The sequence below is a fragment of the Rhipicephalus microplus genome, chromosome X, assembly GCF_043290135.1.
Source record: "Rhipicephalus microplus isolate Deutch F79 chromosome X, USDA_Rmic, whole genome shotgun sequence".
NCBI classification, from domain to species: Eukaryota; Metazoa; Arthropoda; class Arachnida; order Ixodida; family Ixodidae; genus Rhipicephalus; species Rhipicephalus microplus.
In genome coordinates this window covers 494,276,726-494,300,516 of record NC_134710.1, presented here as the reverse complement: position 1 = coordinate 494,300,516, position 23,791 = coordinate 494,276,726, and positions in this window count along the sequence as shown.

Genomic DNA, 23,791 nt, shown 5'->3' with positions numbered 1-23,791 from the left:
AGACGAGGGTACCAAAGTACACGACTGCAACGGGATCCTCGGTGATGATTACAAATAATAAAATCACAAGCAGCTGTTAGAATCGTAGGAACAATATTATACAAAGCAGAATGAAAACAAAAAGGCATGGAATCGAAAAACAAATAATACAGCATAAAACAACACAAAGAAGATATATCAACTATTTAACAAGTACTCTTTTAATGAGTTTTTAAATGAAATTAAAGAAACTTTGCATTTTAGCGAAGTGGGCAAGTTATACCATATGGTGATGGTACAGAAGAGAGAAGATGGTTTACCATAGTTAGTACGAACCTTAGGAAGTAAAAAGTTATTATTAGCAGCAAACCTGATTGATTTGTGGGGTTTAACGTCCCAAAACCACCATATGACTATGAGAGACGCCATAGTGGAGGGCTCCAGGAATTTCCACGACCTGGGGTTCTTTAACGTGCACCCCAATCTGAGTACACGGGCCTACAACATTTCCGCCTCCATCGGAAATGCAGCCGCCACAGCCGGGATTTGATCCCGCGACCTGCGGGTCAGCAGCCGAGTACCTTAGCTACTAGACCACCGTAGCGGGGCTATTAGCCCCAAACCTGGTTGTGTTAGTTATAACTAACATCTTAGGATCAATGAAATTAGCAGAAAGTTGATTTCTTATTTGTTTATGCAAAAACATAATTAGATTAAACCTGAATAGACGAACCTGAACCTGAAACCTGCAACCTATATTCTTAAATATTCGTGATATAGTCACATTACGCAATACAAATTTTGGTGCATATCAAGTGACGGAACAGAACACAAGTGCCGCTTAAATGGGGCATGTAAGTTTTGTTGCACTACATAACATGCCTGACATAATATTCTTATTACCACCTGAAACATATTCGTCAATATTATTCATACATTGAGACCATCCAATACCAATTTCGGTGCATACATTGCTAAGAAACATTACACGAATGCCCCATTATTGTGGTACGCAAATCACGTCGTGTTACATGAAATGCCTGACGTGAAAATCATATCACCACCTGCCACTTATATTCGTCCATATTTGCCATACAGACAGATCACGCAAAACCAATTTCGGTGCATAACAAACTTAATAGCACGGCACATGTGACCCACCAATGTCGAATGTAAATCAATTTTTATTGTATGACATTCTTTGCGTGATAATCATATTATGAGCTCTACCTATATTTATCAAATTTGTTACACAAACAGATGAACAATAAAAGTCTTAGTACAAGTCGAGATAAACAACACGACGCAAATGCCCCTTTAGTGTTGCTTGTAAATCGCGTATTACATGACATGCCTTGCAGGATATTCATGTTACCACATGCATATTACGTATATTGTTCAATATTCGCCATACAGTCCGATCACGCAAGGGCAATTTCGGTACATACCAAATTAAGGAACTCGACGTACTGTCCCTCTGAATGTAAAATATCAATCTCGTATTAGGTGACATTCTTAGCATAATATTCCTTTTACCACTTGCCACTTATAATCCTCAACATGTTTAATTCAATCAGATCATGCAATACCAATTTTCGTGCATACCAAGCTAAGGAACACGACGCATGTGCCTCACGAATGTGGCATGCAAATCACTTTCTATGGCATTAGCTGCCACTTTTATTCACCGATACTCGTCATACAGTCAGATGATGCATTACCAATTCTGGTACATATAAAGTTTCGAAACAGGACACAAGTGTCTCGTGAGTGTGATATTAAAGTCACAGTATATTACGTGAAATGCCTAACCTTATATTCATATTATCACCTGCAACTTATATTCGTCAATATTCGTCATAAAGTCAGATTACGCTATAGCCATTTCGGCGTATACCAAGCTAAGGAACATGGCACATGTTCCCCAAATATGTAGAATGCATATCATTTTTTATGGCATGACATACCTGATTCTGTAATCATAATACCCCCTGCCACCTATATTCGTCCATATTCTTGATACCGTCAGATCACGCTATACCAAATTTGGTGCCTATCAAGCTAATAAACGCAACGCAATGCCCCACTGTTATGGTAAGTAAATCACGTTATATAACATGAAATGCCTGACGTGATAGTCGTATCACAATGTGCAACATATATTCGTCAATATTCGTCTTACTCTGAGATTACGCACCACCGATTTCGGTGCATATTAAGCTGAGAAACGTGGTACTTAGGCCTCGTCAGTGTGGCATGTAAATCAAGTTGTAATACATGACATTCCTGATGTGATATTTATATTACCACCTCTCACCCATATTCGTCAATATTCGTGATAAAGGAGGATTACGCAATGTCAAATTTGGTGCATATCAAGCTAAGCACACAACGCAAGTGCGTCATTACTGGGGAATATAAATGAGGTGTTATTATATGACATGCCTGAAATAATATTCATATCACCACCTGCCACCTATATCTGTCAATATTTGTCATACAGTCAGATCACGCATCACCAATTTCAGTGCATACCAAGCTAAGAAACAGTACGCAAGTCCCCAATATTGTGGTATGTGAATTACAGTATTTTGCATAAAATGCTTATAATCATATTTATATTACCACCTGCAACTTATATTCATTCTTTTTCGTCTTACATTCAGATCACGCAATACTGATATTAGTGCTAATGAAGCGGATCAACACGACGTAAGTGCCCGTTTAGCGGAGCACGTAAATTAGGTTGTACTACATGATATGTCTGAGGTGACTTTCTTTTTGCCACCTGCCTGTTATATTTGAGATATTCGTCATAGTTTGAGATCCCGCAAAACCTATTTCCTGCATATCAGGCTAATAAACACGACGCAAGTGCCCATTACTGTAGTATTAAAATCGTGGTATATTCCATTAAATGCCTGACGTGATATTTATAATATGACCTGCCTCTTTTATTCGTAATATTTGTAATGCAGTACAAATATGCAATACCAATTTTGGTGTTTCTCAAGGTAAGGAACATGACGTAAGTGCCACATGAGTGTGATATTCAAATCACTTTATAATAAATGAAATGTCTGACTTGATATTCATGTCACGTCAGGCCTGCCACATATATACTTGAATATTCGCATAGCTTCATATCACGCAATAGCGAATTCAGTGCATATGACGCTAAGGCCCAGGACGAGTGTGCCCCATTACTATGGCATGTAAATCAGGTTGTATTACTTGATATGCCAGACGTGATATTCTTGATTGATTTGTGGGGTTTAACGTCCCAAAACCACCATATGATTATGAGAGACGCCGTAGTGGAGGACTCCGGAAATTTTGACCACCTGGGGTTCTTTAACGTGCACCCAAATCTGAGCACACGGGCCTACGACATTTCCGCCTCCATCGGAAATGCAGCCGCCGCAGCCGGGATTCGAACCCGCGACGTGCGGGTCAGCAGCCGAGTACCTTAGGCACTAGACCACCGCGGTGGGGCGACGTGATATTCTTGTAACACCTGCCACAAATATTCGTCTATATTCTTAATTCAATACAAATTTTGGTACATAACGAGCTTAGGAACACAGCGCAAGCTCCCCATTATTGTGGTTTGTAAATCACGCTCAAAACATTAAATGCGTGACGGAAAATTGATATTACAACCTTCCACCTATAATCGCCGATCGAGAAATTTATTATTACTACCTGCCACTTATATTCATCAATATTGTTCAAACAATCAGATCACTTGGAACAAAGTTTAGTCCATACCAAGCTAAGGAACACGACACATGTGCTCCACGAATATGAAATGTAAATCATTTTTACTGCATAACATGCCTGATGTGATAATTCTATTACCACCTGTCACCTATCTTTGTCAATATTTTTCATGCTGTCAGATTATGCAATACCAAATTTGGTGCATCTCAAGGTAAGGAACACGACAGAGGCACCGCATTAGTGTGGCTTCTAAATTACGTATACACGACATGAATGGCTTGATATTGAATATACCACATGTCGTCTATATTCCTCAATAAATGTCATACACCTGCCACCTATATTCGTCTATATTCTTCTTCAAGTCAGATCACGCAATACTGAATTCAAGTGCATATAAGATAAGAAATATGATGCATGTGACCATTAGTTTGGGAAGTGAATCATGTTGTATTACATGACATACCTGATGTCATATTGATATTACCGCCTGCCACTTATATTCGTCAATATTTGCCCCGCAGGGGCGCCTGCGCCAGTAGGCGTTTGGTGTGTAGCGACACCACGGAACCGAGCTAACAGGAGAATCTCGACTCCCTCCCATGCCTAGCCGTGCATGGCTGAGCCGTGTCCGGGGAAAAGGGGATCCTGGGGGTTGAGCTGACGCTGGGTGCTTGGACCTTTAAGGCCCCTCGGCAGAGGCAACACACCCCTTTGGCCCCAGCTTCACGTAGAAGGCACCCCCGGATTGACCCGCCTGGGAGGAATCGGCAGTCACCTTTTCCTGTCTCCCCCTGACATCTTGGTCTTTTCTCTTACTTTAAATCTTTCCTGTCCTCTACTCTCTTTCATTGACTTTCGTGTTTTCTGACGGCAAGGGTTAACCGTGTGTGGCTATCCAACTTTGGATACATCATATTCGGTTATAGTGGTGGTGTGCAGCGGGTGTCTGCAGAGCCTGTGCTTACAGACCCTGCAGCGTCCCTTTGTAGGACTCCATGGTGGGTGGCTGGTGCCGCTGCCAAAAATAAACATTTTCAAATGGCTAGTTCCTTCCCCCCTCCCTGATAGCCCTCAGAAAAGAGGGCGCACCGATGAAGTCTTCCAGTTTTTTGGTCACCAGAGAGTATCTTTTCCCCAATTCCACGTTATCTACGCTGACACACCCGGTAAACCAGTGCGAACACTTTCACCTTTTTCTAGTTTCAAAGTCTTTGACAGAAATCTTTGGCCCAGAATATAAAGCATCGATAATGGCAAGTGGTGACTCGCTGTTGGAGCTCCGCGAATAGAAACATTATGAGAAACTGTCTAATCTAGTGAAATTTTGAGATACCAAATAATAGTAAGTAACCCCACACCTAACCATGAATACCACCCGTGGCGTTGTTTCGGATGATGACCTGTTAGAGCTGACGGAGGCTGAACTCCTGCAGGGTTTCAGTGAACAGAATGTTATCAATTTGAAACTAATTAGGATGACGCATGATGGCAAAGAAGTCCAGAGTAAGTACCTGATACTTACCTTCAATTCCAATGGCAATGGACACAACACCGAGCGTGAGGGTGCAGCCAGCGTCTAAGGATCGGCGCCACTCCGTCGACCGATCCAAAAAAGAAACATCTCGTGTCACGGCCCCTGGAAAGGATCCGTGAGCTATATTTTCATCCTTGAGCACACAGCACAAAATACTTCTAAAATGGACCCACAGATCTTACAGTAGAATGTGAGAGGACCTCTCCATAACATCGATGATATTAGAGAACTCCTTAATAAACATACTCCAAAGGTGCTGTGTGTTCAGGAAACACATCTCAAGTCCCCACAAACAAACTTTCTGAAGCAATATGCCATCTTCTACAAAGACCGTGACGACGCTGCCACCTCGTCGGGCGGTGTCGCCATAATAGTTGATAAAGGTATTGTCTGTAAGCAATAAACCACCGAAATTCTCTTGAGGCAGTTGCTGTCCGAGCAGTGATGTTCGGAAAGCTACTAACAATTACTTCTATTTACAATCTTCCGTGCTATCAACTTTCGAAGACACAATTTCAAAGCTTCATTGATGAACTTCCTCCGCCATATATAGTCGTTGGTGATCTAAACCCACATAATCCCCTATGGGGCGACTCCCGTTTGGATGCATGAGGACGCCTAATAGAACACTTTCTGTTTTCGTCAGGTGCATGTTTACTTAACAAAAAATAATCGACATTATATAGCACTACACGCAACACATATTCTTCTATAGACCTGAGTATTGTCTCGAGTACACTAATTCCATATCTGGAGTGGTCTGTTCTCAAGAACTCCTTTGGGAGTGACCACTTCCCGATAATATTAAAGCTAACAAAAAAAGATACATGCTCGCCTGACTTTCCTCGTAGGAACACTAAGTCAGCCGACTGGGAACTGTTCCGAGAAAACACATTTTTAGATGGAGATGACATTGCTGGTTTTAATATAGACGATGCTGTGGCATACCTAACTAGTTTGCTTATTACATTTCACTGCAGCCTCAATAATAAATTGAGGCTGCAGTGAAATGTATTAAGCAAACTAACGGAATGACTAAGAAGCGTCGCATCCCATGGTGGAACGACGATTGTCGGAAAGCGCGCAATAGTCAAAACAAAGCTTGAAGATTACTCCGAATTTACCCAATGGCTGAATACCTCATCAATTTTAAACAGGTCAAGTCCCAAGCCAGAAGAACGCGTCGTCTTGCAAAGAAAGTTGAAATAGGTACATCTCTTGTATCAATTCTTACACCGACGAAACAAAGGTTTGAAATAAGGTAAACAAGTTAATGGGTCGGGAGTCGCACCCCCTACCCTTGGTAAATAGCCGAGGTGAGAGCCTGGAGGAGCAGGCGGACTGCCTAGGCGAACATTTTGAATATGTCTCCAGTGCATCACACTATACAGAAAAGTTCTTAAAATTCAAAGAAAGAACGTGAAGAGCGGCAACCCCTTAAATGTGAACGTCCATCCAGTGAGACTTACAACCGCCCATTTACATTAGCTGAACTTAGGGTATCTCTTGCGTACTGCAACACTCGGTGCCAGGTGGCGATCGTATAACGTACGAAATGGTCAAGTATCTCCACTCCGAAGCACTAAGAACACTCCTAACCCTCTTCAATATCATGTGGGCAGCTGGGTATCTTCCATTGTCATGGAAAGAAGCTATGGTAATCCCGGTACTTAAACAAGGCAAAGACCCGTCCTTAGCCGGCAGCTACAGGCCAATAGCGCTAACAAGCTGTCTACTCAAACTATGTATGAAAAAATGATAAACCGGCGCTTAATTCAATTTCTAGAAAGTAACAGTGTACTAGACCCCCTTCAGTGTGGTTTCAGAGAAGGGAGGTCGACAATATACCACCTTCTTCGCATAGAAACATACATGAGAGGTGCATTTATTCATAGGCAGTTTGTACTTTCTGTATTCTTAGACTTGGGGAAAGCATACGATACCACATGGCGATTCGGGATTCTACGCGATCTGGATCCCATGGGCATCCATGGGAACATGCTAAACACAATTGAAAATTATCTGTCTAACCAAACCTTTCGCGTAAAAGTGGGAAATGCTCTCTCTAGATCACTTACCCAAGAGACTGGTGTTCCGCAAGGGGGCGTGCTTAGTTTCACACTCTATCTTGTAAAAATGAACTCCCAGCAGTCAATCATTCCAAGTGCGATGTTTTATTCCGTGTATGTTGATGATGTGCAGATGAGTTTCAAATCATGCAATATGTCTATCTGCGAACGACAAGTGCAGCTCGAAATGAATAAATTCTCTAAATAGGCCGATGAGAATGGTTTTAAAATAAACACCAAGAAAAGTACTTGCGTACTTTTCTCCAACAAACTAGGGGTATTGCCATTACCGAATGTTGTAATCAAGGGAGACCAACTCTGTATGAGCAGCGAGCATAAATTCCTGAGAACCACTTCAGATTCTAAGCTCACGTTTATTCCCCATATTAAATATGTCAAAATTAAATCTTTGAAAGCGATGAACGTCCTAAAACTCCTATCACGTACAACATGGGGTAGTGATCGAAGGCGCATCTTGAAGGGTTACAAAAGCCTTGTTGGGTCGCGCCTTGGTTATGCCTCTATAATTTATCATGCTACAACGCCAAATCCTAGACCCCGTTCACCATCTGGGTATCCGACTTGCAACCGGTGCTTTCAGTACAAGTGCAATCCAGAGCCTCTATGTAGAGTCAAATCAGTGGTCACTTCACCTGCAGCGATCCTATAGCAGATTCACATATTTTATAAAGGTATGTGCAAACATCAAACATCCTTCTTATTCACCTATAAACGTTATGACCACTGTCACCCTCTTCCAAAATCAACCCAAGTGAAAAAGCCGTTCCCTTTACGTGTAAGAAACTTAAGTGAAGAAATGGGTGTTCCACTGCTAGAACTTTGTCCTACGCCCACAACGGAAGTGGCAGCTTTACCACCCGGAAGTGGCAGCTTATACATTGTGACAACTCAATTGTCGAGATCACTAAACTCGCACCAGAAGCACATATTAAAATGCATTTCCGGACACTCCAGTCCAAATACTCATGCATAGAGTTTTATACCGATGCTTCTAAGTCGCATGCAGGGGTAGCTTATGCAGCCGTCAGACCATCCTTCTCGGAATCCGGTGTACTGCACCCGGAAACAAGTATATTTACAGCTGAGGGTTATGCCCTATTGTCGGCTGTGAAGCATATACGGAAATCAAACATACGAAATCAATTATACTTACAGACTCGTTAAGCATTGTAAATGCATTAAGATCACTTTTTAGATTCAGAAATCCAGTAATAATTGAGTTGTATTCCGTCCTGTGTACTGCGTATATGTTCAACCAACATGTTACGATTTGCTGGATACCTGGCCATAGAAGTATCGAGGGCAATGTGTTAGCTGACCAAATGGCCACGTCAATTATATTGCCCGCTATTAACCTTACCGCTAATGTCCCTGCAACAGACCTAAAACCCTTCCTACGTAAGAAACTGCGAAGCCACTGGCAACGCTTGTGGGACACAGAAAAAAATAATAAGCTTCACTTGATTAAGCCGCAGTTAGGTTACTGGTCCTCCGCTACGAGAACACGGCGAACTGACGTCCTATTCTGTCGCCTCAGAATAGGACACTCTTATGGTACCCATAGCTTTCTGCTGCAGACTTTCGAGGGTGCGGATGTTCGTCTTGCACCTACTTGCCAGTAACGGCAAGCTGTAGCGCAAAAATCCCAGAAGCAGTTCCCTGTATAGCTGCATCATTGACCTTATCAATGTGCCCTTAGCTTTCCTGCAGGGGAACCACATTATATGGACGATGGAAGTTAGCCTTCTCTTCAGGTAACTGCAGTGGGCACTCCACGAAAGGTCCCTGTCAATAATCCCACCCAGGAAGCGATGGTTCTTCTGGTATGGAATATTTTGCGCATTGATGGTAACGGGGTATGGTGTCAGGGCTCTGCGAGTAAACGCAACCAATGCACATTTGTACGTTGAGACGGAAAGACCTTGCGTGTGGAGATATGAGCATGTCAGGATGGCAGCCTGCTGGACTCTCGCACGTACTTGTAGACGAGTTACAGCCGAAGTCCATAGACAAATATCGTCAGCATATATGGATATGAGGATAGTACTTGGCAAAATTTCACGAAGGCCTGCCATCACGAGGTTAAAGCAAGTGGGACTTAATGCGGCACCCTTAGGGACGCCACGGAAGGTATAGTAATTGGTGGTAGCACAACGCGTGTGCTTAGGATTGCCGCGATGCACCTCAACCTACGGGGCAATTATGATCGCAAGAGAACATCCAATTCAAACATACATCACCACTGACAATTTGAGAGCCCACATCAGACACCTCTGCCGAGTTCCTGGTCACCATGTTGCAGTGTTGCCACTTCAAAGACCACAAGCGATGTTTTCAAAGATTATTTCTGCCCATAAAGAATTCCTTCCTTTTGGCTTCACTCCAGCAACAAGACCAGCGTCACCTTTGTGGCGCCTACAACAACAACAGGTGTGCCTCACTATTACGGGAATAACGAACAAGAGCCATCATTCAACAGTGGTCTCACGACAGGTGACATTGTCGCTACTGAACGAAAAATACGGCCAGAGGACCCACATTTACACCGATGGATCGGTCTCGGCTGACAGCTCCACCGGTGCTGTTGTCATCCCGATGTACCAGGTCCCTATAAAGTTCAAACGATCGCATAGTACAACATCCACAGCAGCGGAGCTTGCCGCCTTACGTGCTACTATACTTTTATCGCGGAAGCCCGGCTTCAAAAATGGGTTGTGTTCTGCGACTCCAAGGCATCCCTTCAGAGCTTGAAAACAGCTTTGCAACAAAGGGTACATCAACAACTAGTGAATGAAATAAGAGAAGTGCTTCACGAAGTTTAATCGAAAGGACATGTCGTGGTGTTCCAGTGGTTACCGGGACATTGTGGTATTGTCGGTAACGACCTTGCTGATAATGCTGCCCGATCCGCCCACGCGGACGCCCAGACAACCCCAATTCCATTGTCGAGAACCGATGCTGCAAGGGGCCTACACTCGTTCGCTAACACAATGTCGGAAACTTGGCTGAGTGATCCCAGTGTCAGAACCGCCGCCTACACAAATTGGACCCATCGAGAAAGCTTCAAGTTCTATTGGACCTCTCCCGCCAGGATGCAACTTTACTGTGCCGCCTGTGGTTAGGAGTAGCTTTCACGAAGGCGTACTCCTTTCGCATAGGAATGGCGGATAGCTTTCGATGTGAATCGTGCGACAGTTACGAGACAATAGAAAATCTACTGTGTTCATGTGAACGTTTTGCGAGCGAACGCAACTTGCTGCGTGAAACGTTAGAGACACTAGACAGTAGACCGTTTTCCGAAGAGAAGATCCTTGGTTCATGGCTCTACGCGTCGCAGGCCAGCAAAGCGACGTGGGCATTGCTAAGTTTTCTAAAGACGACCGGACTACGCGACCGCTTATAAGCGTGCAATGGACAAGGTCACATCTCCTCACACGTTGCCCTTCACTTCTCCCTCTCTTCTCCTTTAATCCCCTCAATCCTTCCCCCAGTGCAGGGTAGCAAACTGGACGTGAGTCTGGTTGACCTCTCTGACTTTCATTTCTTCCCTTCATCCTCCTCCTCCTCCATAGCTTTCTGCTGACTGGCGATGAACCTCCTACTTCTGGTAGATGTGGCGAGAGGATAACCGTCCTCCACGTCTTCCTGGAGTGTCCGGAAGCTGAAAAAGGCAGAAAGAAATATTTTACTTTAGCATACCGGTATCATCTTCCTCTACATCTGATTATGTTTCTCGGCGAAGAGCCGGTTTTCGACGCGAAATCAGTCCTTGGCTTTCTAAAAGCTGTATTATTGAATGTTTTTAGCCCAACAAGTTCATAGCGCATCCTCTGTCCAAAAGATGCCGCTGTGATAGCAGGTATCAGTGAGCCCAGGCCTGCATGCTCTTGTTTTAAGGGCTCTGCCGAAGCACTGGTGCTCCGCATGTACCGCAATACTGTCATATATACATCAGGAAATACTGCGTAAAATGCCTGACGTAATATTCATATTACGACCTGCCACTTATATTTGTCAATATTCGTCATGCAGTCAGATCACCCAATACCGAACTTGTGCATATCAAGTTAAGAAACATGTCGCAAGTGCCCCATGATTGTGATAAATAAATTACTTTATATTAGATGAAATGCCTGGCGTGATATTCACATTAATTCCTGCCGCTTATATTCATCATAAAGTCGGATAACGCAATATTTTTTTCGGTGCATACCAAGCTAAGGATCACGGCGCAAGTGTCCTATATAAATCATGTGTTATTAAATGGCATGCCTGACGTGATATTCATAGTACTACATGCCACATATATTCGTCATTACGCTTCATGCAGTTAGATCACGCAACACATATTTTGGTGCATATTAAGGTAACGATTACGACGCAAGTGCCCTATTATTGTGGTACGTAAACCATGTTATATTGCATCAAACGCTTGACGTGATATTCATGTTGCCCCCTGCCACTTATATTGATCAGTATTCATGATGCCGTCAGATCACGCAATACCAATTTTGGTGCATACCACGCTAAGGAACACGCTCCATGTGCCCCGAAAGTGTGGGAAGTAAATCATGTTATAATAGATGAGAAGCGTAACGCGAAATTCATATTACCACATGTCACTTATAATCGTGAATATCCTTATTGCAGTCAGATATTGCAGTTATTACTGCAATATCCTTATTGCAGTCCTCAGTCCGTTGTACTGGGCGTTTGCTACCGACCACCCCGTGCTAGTTCCAATTTTAGCAACCAACTTAATCAGGCCATGTGCCAGCTCACGTCTGCTCATCCAAACGCGCACGTACTTTTATTCGGTGATTTCAACTTCCCACAAATAGAATGGCGCACCAGCAATGTGCATTCATCTACGGGTGTAGGTGAAGCTAATGCGTTTCTTGATATTTGCCTAAACTTCAACATGACCCAACTAGTCACAGAGCCAACACGTGTATCGCAAGATACAGCCAGTGTCCTGGATCTGATACTAACCAACAATCCTGAAAGCCTGTCACGCATTCACTATCTACCCGAAATCAGTGACCATAAGACAATTCACGCCACTTTTTCTTTTCAACCGCTTAAACGAGAAACCTACAAAAAAACGATCCATCTATATGACAGAGGGGATTACGAAACAATAAACGAAGCTCTTAGCGCATTCTTCCACACTTTCCAAGCAACTTTACATCAACACACAGTAGATACGAATTGGACCCGCTTTATCGGTAAACTGACGGAGCTAACCGATAAATTCATACCTAAAGTCAGCTTCACAAGCACCTGCAACAAACCCTGGTTTACTAAAAATCTAAAACGCCTTGAAAATAAAAAGAAACGTTTATTCCGATCTGCCAAACGTGCAGGTCAACCGAGTGTATGGGATAGGTACTATGAGGCTGACCGCAATTATCTTTTAGCCCTGCGCAAAGCAAAAAACTTCTTCTATAACACAGACCTACCCAAGCTACTGCAGACTAATCCCAGACAGTTCTGGAAAACACTTAAGGCTGACAAACCGCGTGACACTGTACTAACCCTTGAATCTGGTGAAGCTATTACTGACGGGGAATGTGCGAATCTATTCAACGCTTCTTTTGCTACAGTTTTTACTGATGAACCAAGCATACACTCCCGCATACCTTCACTTGGCTTTAATTGTAATCATGACATGCCAGCAATCAATTTCTGCGCAAATGGAATATTGTCTATAATAGAAAAAATGAAATTGTCATCCTCTGCGGGCATGGATGGTATCAATTCCAAAATTCTAAAAAATGTTAAAGAGAGTGCTTCGCTTTTTCTTGCTCTAATATTTTCCCAGTCCCTTTCCTCAGGAATCATCCCATGTGACTGGAAGATAGGGAAGGTCGTTCCGGTCTTCAAATCAGGCGATAGAAACTCTCCACTTAACTATCGCCCCATCTCCCTAACAAGCGTCCCCTGCAAGATCATGGAGCATGTCATCTACTCCCACATAATGAATTTTCTCGACAGCAATAATTTTTTTCACCCTTCACAACACGGCTTCCGCAAGGGGTTGTCGTGTGAAACACAGCTGGCAGCCTTCTTGCATGACATTCATACTAACCTCGACGTTAACGTGCAAACTGATGCCGTTTTTCTTGATTATGCTAAAGCATTCGATAAGGTGCCTCATCAACGATTGTTCGCTAAACTTTCCCAACTAAATTTACATCCCACCGTCATAAAATGGATAATAGAGTTCCTTACTAATCGATCACAACGCGTCGCTGTAAATAACCACCTGTCTACTGCCATCCCAGTAACATCAGGTGTCCCTCAAGGCTCCGTCCTTGGCCCGCTACTATTTTTAATCTATATTAACGACTTACCTTTGCATGTAACCAGTAATATACGTATGTTCGCAGATGACTGCGTTGTCTACCGCACAATACTAAACACCTCTGACCAGTTAACCTTAGAGAACGATCTTACTAACGTTTCGAAATGGTGTACCACTTGGTTAATGACACTAAACGTAAATAAATGCAAAACTATGTCATTTACGCGTAGCAATAATCCGCTCATGTTTCCGTACACAATCAACAGCTTACCCCTAGAACTGACTAACTCTTATAAATACCTAGGTGTCACCGTGACTAGCGATCTGATCTGGCGTACGCATGTCCAAAACATCATTTCATCGTCTAACAAAACCTTAGGCTTTTTAAAACGTCACCTCAAAAGTGCTCCAATGCAAGTAAGATTACTTGCCTACACATCACTAGTGCGACCGAAATTGGAATACGCATCCGCCATCTGGGACCCGCACCAAGCATACCTCATCTGCGCTCTAGAATCAGTTCAAAACCGTGCAGCTCGCTTCATTCATTCTTCGTATTCATACGACATCAGCGTCACATCACTAAAATTACTATCCAATCTTCCATCGCTCGCTCTTCGTCGGCGCATTTCTTCTCTTTGTCTTTACCATAAATTTTTTCACAGTTCAATCCTGCATCAACCATCTTACATCAAACCCGCAACACGCATATCAGCCAGGACAAGCCACACGCAGCAGGTTTCATTAATGCGCGCTCGAACATCAACATTTCTCGCGTCATTTTTTTCCCGCACAGCAAAAGACTGGAACGACCTCCCTTTTTCCATTGTCGACATAATATGTCCATCTTCTTTTGCACAACATGTCACTGACCATCTTCTAACAAATAACTTTTAAGTGCTTTTTTGAATTACATGTTGGTTACGTGTGTTATTTATTGTACATGCATATTTCCTTGTAATATGAAGAAATGTATATAGTTGAAACCCATGTATTGATTACGTTTGTTAAATATTATTCCCACCCCTTATGTAATACCCCCATTGGGGGTCTTTAAGGAAAATAAACTGACTGACTGACTGACTGAGATCATACAGTACATATTATTGTGCATATCAAGCTGCTAATTACGACGCATGTGCCGCATCATTGTGGCATGTAAACCACGTTATATTACATTAAATGATTGACATGATATTCATAGCACTTCCTGCCACTTATATTCGTCGATATTCTTCATCATGCATGCGATATCAATTTCGGTGCATATCGAGCAAAACAACAACAAAAGTGTCCTCCAAGTGTCAAATTGAAATTTCATAATAGGTGACATGCCTTACACCCTATTTTTATTACTATATTTTGCTATATATTTTCGGTAATATTCGTCATACAGTACAATCACCAAATACGCATGTTCGTGCCTATCATGCTAATAAACCTAGTGCAAACGCCTAATGAGCGTGGCAAGTAAGTGACGTTATAGTACACGACTTGTCTTACCTGACATTCAAATTGCCACCTGCCACATATATACCAAGCTAAGAAACACGACGCATGTGGCCCACGAATAAGAATGTAAATCATTTTGTATCGCATGACAAGCCACTTATATCCGTCAGTAGTTTGTCATACAGTCTGATTACCCCTTACCAATTTTGGTGCATATCATGTTAAGGGATATGGCGCAAGTGCCCCATAAGTGTCTTATTTGAATTACCTTAAATTAAAATGAAACTTTATATGTAATAGATTAACACTTTCCACATATATTTGAGAATATGCTTCGTGCAGTCTGAACCCGCAGTAGAAGTTTTGGCGCATATCAAGCTAAGAACACGACGCTTGTGCCCGTGAATGTGAAAGGTAAATCATTATTCACGGCTTGACATGCCTTACCTGATAATCCTAATACCACTTACCGCCTATATTTGCCAATATTAGTCATTCTGTCAGATTTTGCTGCATCTCAAGGCAAGGAACACAACGCAAGCATCCCTTTAGTGTGGCTTGTAAATAAAGTATTACACGACATGCCTGGCACGATATTTAAATTACCACATGTCAAATATATTCCTCAATAGATACCATCAGTCGGATCAATATTCACCAATTTCCGTGCATGCCAACCTAAAAACTACACATATTCCCTCTGCATGTAAATTCGAACCTTGTACTAGGTGACATGCCTGGCACGATATTCATATTACCATATGCTACATATATTCGTCAACTTTCGGCATGCAGTCATATTACGGAGTACCAATTTTAGTACATATTATCTAACAAGCACAGTGCAAGTGCCTAATGAGTGTGGCATGTAAATCGCGTTGTAATACATGACATATTTGACCTGATATTCAAACAACTGCCTGCCACTTATATTCCTCAACATTCATCATACAGTGAGATCATTCTATACCTATTTCATTAAATATACTTAGGAATACTACATAACTGACCTATGAGTGTGGAATGCAAAAAATTCTTACTACATGAGGTGCCTAATCTGACATTCATGTTGTCGTCATAGACTGAGACAATGCAATATATATTTTGGTGCTTACCAAGCTAAGGAACACGATGCATGTTCCATCTGAATGTGAAATTCAAATATCGTATTAAGTGACATGAGTGGCACAAGATTTATATTACTACCGTTACATATGTTCGTCAATATTCGTCATACACTAACTCAAGCGATACTAATTTTAGTGCATATCAAATTAAGAAACTTGAAACAAGTACCACCTCAGTGTTGCATATAAATCACGTTCAATTACACGACATGACTCATGTCATATTTACATTAACACCTGCCAGTTATATTCATCCGTATTTCTCATGCAGTCAGATCACACGCACTACCAATTTCGGTTGCATACCAAGCTAAGTAACACGACGCATGTGCCACAAGATTGTGCATTGTAAATCACATTGGATCACATGACATGCCTTACATAATATTCTTTTGGTACCAGCTACCAAAATTTGTCCATATTCTTTGTGCAGTCGGATCGCGCAATACCGATTTCGGGGCCTGTCAATTTAAAGAAAACGACACAAGTGCCTCAATATTGGCGTATGTAAATCACAATCTATTGCACAAAATACCTGACGTGACATTCATATTATGAAGCCTTGGTAGTCTTGGCTGCGTCAGCGTTTATTTGACAAAAGACCTCGCAAAACGAACGGGCAGAGCCAGTACACAGGCGATGACGATGATAATGACCCAGAGTGTCAATGAGGACAAAGAGACAAGCGGATGATGGTGATTGTGATCATGCAGGAATGAGGACAATGTAAGTAACAAATGCCCGCACTAATTCCCCCCCACTTGGAAGCGGACACTCTGGCCACCGTAAGTCAATGTGACGGGGAACGTCGCGTGAAAGGTTTCATGCGACAAACGTGGACAATCTCTGTGCTGCGGTAGCGGCGGTCTGTTGGGGCGACGAGTGGTGTCACACGATAATTATCCGGCGAAGTCTGTTCTAAAACAATGTATGGCCCGATGAAGCGTGATTGGAGTTTGTCACAGAGACCAGGAGTGCGAATAGGTGTCAAAAGCAGCACCTCGTCACCAGGTTGGAAAGACACAACGTGATGGGATGCATCATAGATGATCTTCCGCTCGTGCTGTCTCGCTTCAGTATTGATACGAGCCTGATGTCGAGACTGGGCCAGGCGGGAAATGTATTCGCTAGAAGACTGACATGAATTTCCATGGCTGTTAAAGAAGGAGACATCGAGAAAGGTAGTCGGGTTGCGTCCATACACGAGGTAAAACGGTGAGTAGCAAGTGGTTCGCTGAACGGCGATGTTGTAGGCGAAGGTCAGGAACGGTAAAAGAGTATGGCAGTTTTTGTGGTCGGGTTAGACGTAAATGGCTATCATATCAGCAAGGGTTCGGTGAAATCTTTTTGTGAGACCATTTGTCTGAGGGTAGAAGCTTAAAGCTGTCTTGTGAGTAGTTCCAGAAGCGCACGGTACTTCATTTACCATTTGTGACAGGAACACTTTACCGCGATCACTAAGCAGTATACGAGGAGCCCCATGACGCAGGATTATGGCGTGAAGAATAAAGTCTGCAACTTTCATCGCTGAGCCTGTAATAATAGAGGAAGTCTCAGCGTAGCGTGTCAGGTGGTCCACGGTGGTCACTATCCGTCGTTTTCCAGCAGATGTGACGGGGAGAGGCCCGTAAAGGTCAACACCTACAACCTCAAAAGGCATTGAAGGGCACGGAAGTGGCTGTAGGGGTCCAGCAGGTGCAGACGTGGGGAGTTTACGACGCTGGCATGGGTAGCAGGAACCGACGTACCGCGCTACACTAGAAGAAAGGCCAGGCCAGTAATAACGACATCGAATGCAGTCAAGAGTTTTTTTTTAAACCAAGAAGACCAGCAGTGAAGTCATCGTGGAAGGCTTCGAGCATCTGAAGTTGAAGAGAGCGTGGCAGTACAGGAACCCAGCGCTGACCATCAGGGTGGTAGACGTGGCGGTAGAGAACCCCATTGTCCAGCTTAAAGTGCAGGTGTTGACGACAGAGTCGCGCGTTTGGAGGAAGACAAACTCCCGAAAGGTGGTCCATCATGCGTCTGCAGTATGAATGGGACCACTGGCGAGAGATAAATGTTGGCTTGTGGTCTGAAAAGGGTTGCCTTATTGATGCGAGCGTATGAATTTTGGTAGATGTGGCGATTGAGTTCTCACCAACGCTGATATGGGCAGTTGGAAGCGGGAAACAAGATAAAGCATCGGCGTCTTGATGTTTTCTGCCTGACTTGTAAGTTATGTCAAATTTGTACTCCTGCAAGCGTAGTATCTACCGACCCAAGCGTCCGGACAAGTTCTTCAGTGTATAAAGCCAGCATAAGGTATGGTGGTCCGTAACGATTTTGAAGTGACGGCCGTGGAGATAGGGACGGAACTTCTGGACCGACCAAACCACAGCCAAACACTCTTGCTCAGTTATCGTCTAGTTCTTTTCGGCAGGGGTCAGTACGCGACTGGCATATGCAACAACTTTCTCTGGGGAAGACTTGTCGCGTTGTAGAGGAACAGCTACTATACCAAGGCCGCTAGCGTCAGTATGTAGGATGGTCGGTGCGGCTTCGTCAAAGTGGCAGAGCAGAGGTTCAGACGTGAGTGCCCGCTTCAACAGGTCGAATGCCGTTACATTCTTGAGACCAGAGAAAAGGGACGTTGTAAGCGAGTAGTTGGTGTAATGAAGCAGCAATAGAAGCGAAGTTCTGGATAAACCGGCGAAAATATGAGGCGACGTCAAGGAAACTGCGAAGCTTCCTTGGTTTTTCTGGACGCGGAAAGTGAAGGACTGCAGAAATCTTGTCAGGGTCGGGCCGGATGCCATCTTTGCTAACGACGTGTCCTAAGACCTTAATAAATTTGCTAGCGAAAGAGCATTCCTTAGTGTTTATTTGAAGCCCGCTGCCGGCAGGGCACGTGAGAACTTGATACAATCGTTCTAGGTGCTCAGGAAACGTTGACGAAAAGATAATAATGTCGTCCAGGTAGCAAAGGCAACTTTTCCGTTTCAGGCCGCGCAGCACGGTATCTATCATGCGCTCAAAAGTCGCGGGTGTGACACAGAGCCCGAAAGGCATCAACATGAATTCATATAGCCCGTCTGGGGTTGCGAACGCCGTTTTCTTCTTATCGTCTTCATGCATGGGGATCTGCCAGTACCCAGAACGCAAGTCGATGCTTGAAATGAATTCCGCGCCTTGTAGGGAATCAAGGGCATCGTCAATGCGTGGCATAGGGTACCCTTCCTTGCTTGTGATCTTATTGAGCGCCCGGTAGTCCACGCAAAAACGCACAGAGCCATCCTTTTTACGGACCAAAACACTAGCAGACGACGAAAGGCTAGGTGAGGGATGGATGACTTCCCGTTTCAGCATGTCCGCAACATTTTCTTCTATAATTTTTCTTCAGCTAGAGACACGCGATAGGATCGACAGTGTACAATAGATGTCCCAACAGTTTGAATTGGGTGTGCTGTAGTATTAGTGCGGCCCAGCTTAGACGATCAAATATCGAAAGAATTCGCATGTTTTTGTAACAATGCGCGCAGCTTCTGCCTCTGTGAATATGTCAATTCGCTGCTGATAGCGGTGGTAAAGCCGGAGGAAGAAACATGCTCACCGAGGGAAGGTTCTTTGGATGCTATGGCCTGAAGTGGTGTGACAAATACAGGCTCGAAGTCGGCAACACGGGCCGCAGTAGTGCCCTGTGGCAGTAAGATCTTCTCCGGCGTAACGTTGACAGCGGTGACAAGTGCAGAGCCATTGCAAAAACGAACGACATTGGACGGAAGAACTATACCTTTACGAACGCAAAGTGGTGACGGTGAGACCAATACATCACCATGGTAGATGTCGTTGGACGTAATGCTGGCATTTTGTTCTTGTAGTGGCGGCAGTTTGATGTCTTTCGCAGCGACCAGACGAAGTGGCTTCTGATTGTCGTCGTTAAGCATGTAGTCGGTGTCAGCGAGGTGAACGACGCGTTGTCCACAACAAACCGCCGCGGAAGCAGATGATAGAAAATCCCACCCTAAAATTAGTTGGTGAGAGCAGCGGGACAAGACAGCAAACTGGACATGATGGCGAATGCCGGCGATGAAAACACGCACAGTACAAAGCGCGGAAGGGTGAATGGCGTTTCCCTGGGCAGCAACTAACGTGGGGCCATCGTAAGGCGTCATTACTTTCCTTAAATGGTCACACAAATCAGCACGTATCACAGACAATGTCGCACCTGTGTCCACCAAAGCATCGACTCGCACTCCTTCCACTTCCACAGAAAGCATGTTACACGGGCCGAATGGGGGAATTTCAGTTCTAATTCCAAATGCAGTTTTTCCTCCACAAACTGCATCACTTAGTTTTCCGAATGAATATCAGTGGAGAATGAGGCGGGCCGAAGTGGAGAAGTGGAACGGCGAAGGGCGAAGGCGAGCGGCGTCTCGTGTTTCAGCTGTTTCGTGGTGCAGTCGATGCCGGAGAAGATGGAGACCGGTGCGGGGGAGACGAATAACGCCGACCTTGCTAAGACGCCCCAGTATACAAATCCCGTTCGCGCACGTCGTTCAGACGCTCATCTTGCTGGCGCTTTTGGCAGAAGCGAGATATGCGGGCGCGATAGCGACAGTATTAGCATACAGGGCGAGACGGGCGCCACGGTGGGGAATAGAAGGCATTCGGGGCACCTGGAGATAGCGTGGTCAGGTGGGCTGAAGTGTCAGGGGGCACGGAATGGTAGTTTACCGGAGAGTGGCCGCAACTGACGTGTAGGATGGACACGGCAACGTCCCGTGGGCGTCGCTGGGAGGCACGGCAGTAACTTGAGGGTACGTGAATATAGGGCGAGAAGCAGGTACGGGCGCAGAGCCAGTCAGGGCTGTAAGTTCCTCCCTGATGATGGCCCGTAAGGGCACTCCCGAAGGCTGTGTAGGACACGATGTAAGAGGTGTGAAGCCCATCGATCGCAATTCTTCGCGTATATAGTCCCGGATGAGGTCACGCAGATGGCCATGTGACGTGGAGTGGTGGTCGCCAATGTCCGGTTCGAGGCGAACAGAGTCCAGCGCATCAAGGCGCAGGCATGTCGTCAAGACATCAGCGATGGTAGCTGGGTTTTGCACGGCGAGGGCATTAAAGGGATTAGGCCCAAGGCCTTGCAATATATGGCGCACTTTGTCCGATTCCGGCATGGATTGATTGACACGCCGGCACAGTGCGAGAACATCCTCGATGTATGAAGTGTATGTTTCACCGGGATGTTGTCGGCGAGTATCGAGTGTCCTCTTCGCGACGGCAGATCGAATGTCAGGTGTCATAAAGACGTGTCGCAGCTGCTGCTGGAAGGTAGCCTAGTTAGGTAAGTCAACGACGTGGTTAAAATACCATGTCTTCACGACTCCGGTCAGATAAAAAGGCACGTAACGCAGTTTGGCGGCCTCGTTCCAGCTATTAGTGGCACTTACGCTGTCGTACTCATCGAGCCAGTCTTCTACATCTTTTCCGCGAAGACAAGCGAAGAGCGGGGGTTCCCGCTGATGTCCTTCTATGTAAGTAGGAGGGGCAGCTTGTGGTGGTGCGTGATTAATGACATCAGCGCCGGCAGGCTCGGTCTGGGACATGCTGCCTGACTGTGGGCGCAAGCGGCGGCCTGAACGAAGCTCTAGGGGGTGTAGCTGGCTGCGGGAGGTCAGAGGACCGAAAAGCCACCTCCGCCACGTATGAAGTCTTGGTAGTCTTGGCTGCGTCAGCGTTTATTTGAGGAAAGACCTCGCAAAACGAACGGGCAGAGCCAGTACACAGATGATGACGATGATGATGACCCAGAGTGGCAATAAGGACATAGAGACAAGCGGATGATGGTGATTGTGATCTTGCAGGAATGAGGACGATGTAAGTAACAAATGCCCACAATATTTGCGTCTACCACCTATTTTTTTCATATTCTTCATACAGTTGGATCACGCAATACTAATATCGGTGCATGTCAAGCTAAGAAACGCAGCGCAAGAGCCCCTTTAGTGTGGCTTGTGAATGACATTGTACTACTTGACATATCTGACGTGATATTCATATTGCAATTTACCACTTTTATTCATTAATGTTCGCCATGCAGTCCAACTACGCAATACCAAATTTGTGCATGTCAAGTTAAGGAACGTGATCAAAGGTTCCCCCTTAATGTGATATTTAAATCTTTTTATAATAAAGGAAATGCCTGACGTGTTATTTATACTATCACCTGCCACTTATATTCGTCATACATTAAGATAACGCAATATCAATTTCGGTGCATACAGAGCTAAGCATCACGGCGCAAGTGTCCCCTAAGTGTGGTGTACTATTCATGTTTTATTACATGGCATTCCTGACGTGATATTTATGTATACCACATGTCACTTATACTCGTCAAAAGCTTCATGCATTCATACTCATATTAACACCTGTCACTCACATTCGTCAACATTCGTTGAGCAGTCAGATCATGCAATACGAATTTTGGTGATCATCAAGTTAAGGAACATGATGCAAGTGCCCCATGAGGGTATAACCTAAATCATTTGATATTGCATGAAATTTATATTTGTCATACTGAAATTATCACCTGCCACTTATATTCGTCAATATGCATCATACAGTTACATCACACAACACTATTTAGGTGCCGAACAAGCTAAGGAACACGGCGCAAGCATCCAAGCAGGTGGAGTGTAATTAAATGTTTACTAGATGCCGTGCCTCGCGTGATATTTATATTAGCACCTGCAACAAAAATTCGTCATTATTTGTCTTACAGTCAGATGATCGATATATTTTGGTGCTTATTAAATTAAGAAACTTAACTCAAGTAGCCCAAGAGTGTAATATTTGAATCACTATATATTATATGCAATGCCTGACATGATAATCATATAACTGGCTGCCAAGTATATTCGTCAATATTCGTCCTGCAGGCTGATCACGCAATACCCATTTTGGTGCATCTCAAGCTAAGAACACGACACATGTGCCCATGACTCTGGAAAGTTAATCATTTTTTGCGTATCAAGCTAATAAACACAACGCAAGTGCCTTATTATTTTGGTATCCAAATAAATTGTATTCCATAAAATGCCTGAGGTGATATTTATATTACGACCTGCCTCTTATATTCGGTAATATTTGCCATACACTCCGAATACACAATACCAATTTTGGTGCGTCTCAAGTAAAGAACGCGACACAAGTTCCTCATGAGTGCGATATACAAGTAACTTTATATTAGATGAAATGCCTGGCGTGATATTCAATTCATCACCTGCCACATATATATATATACGTGTATATTTGTCATACCTTCAAATAACGCAGTACCAAATTCGGTGCATATGAAGCTCAAGAACAGGACGAGTGTGCCCCATTCATGTGGCATGTAAAACAGGTTGTATTACTTGGTAGGCTGGACGTCATGTTCACGTTAACACCTGCCAGATATATTTGTCAATATTTTTCATACCTTGAGATCTTCCAATAACTATTTTGGTGCATATCGAGCTAAAGAACACGATGGAAATACCCCAATATGGGGGTATGTAAATAACTTTAAAACATAAAATGCCTGATGAGA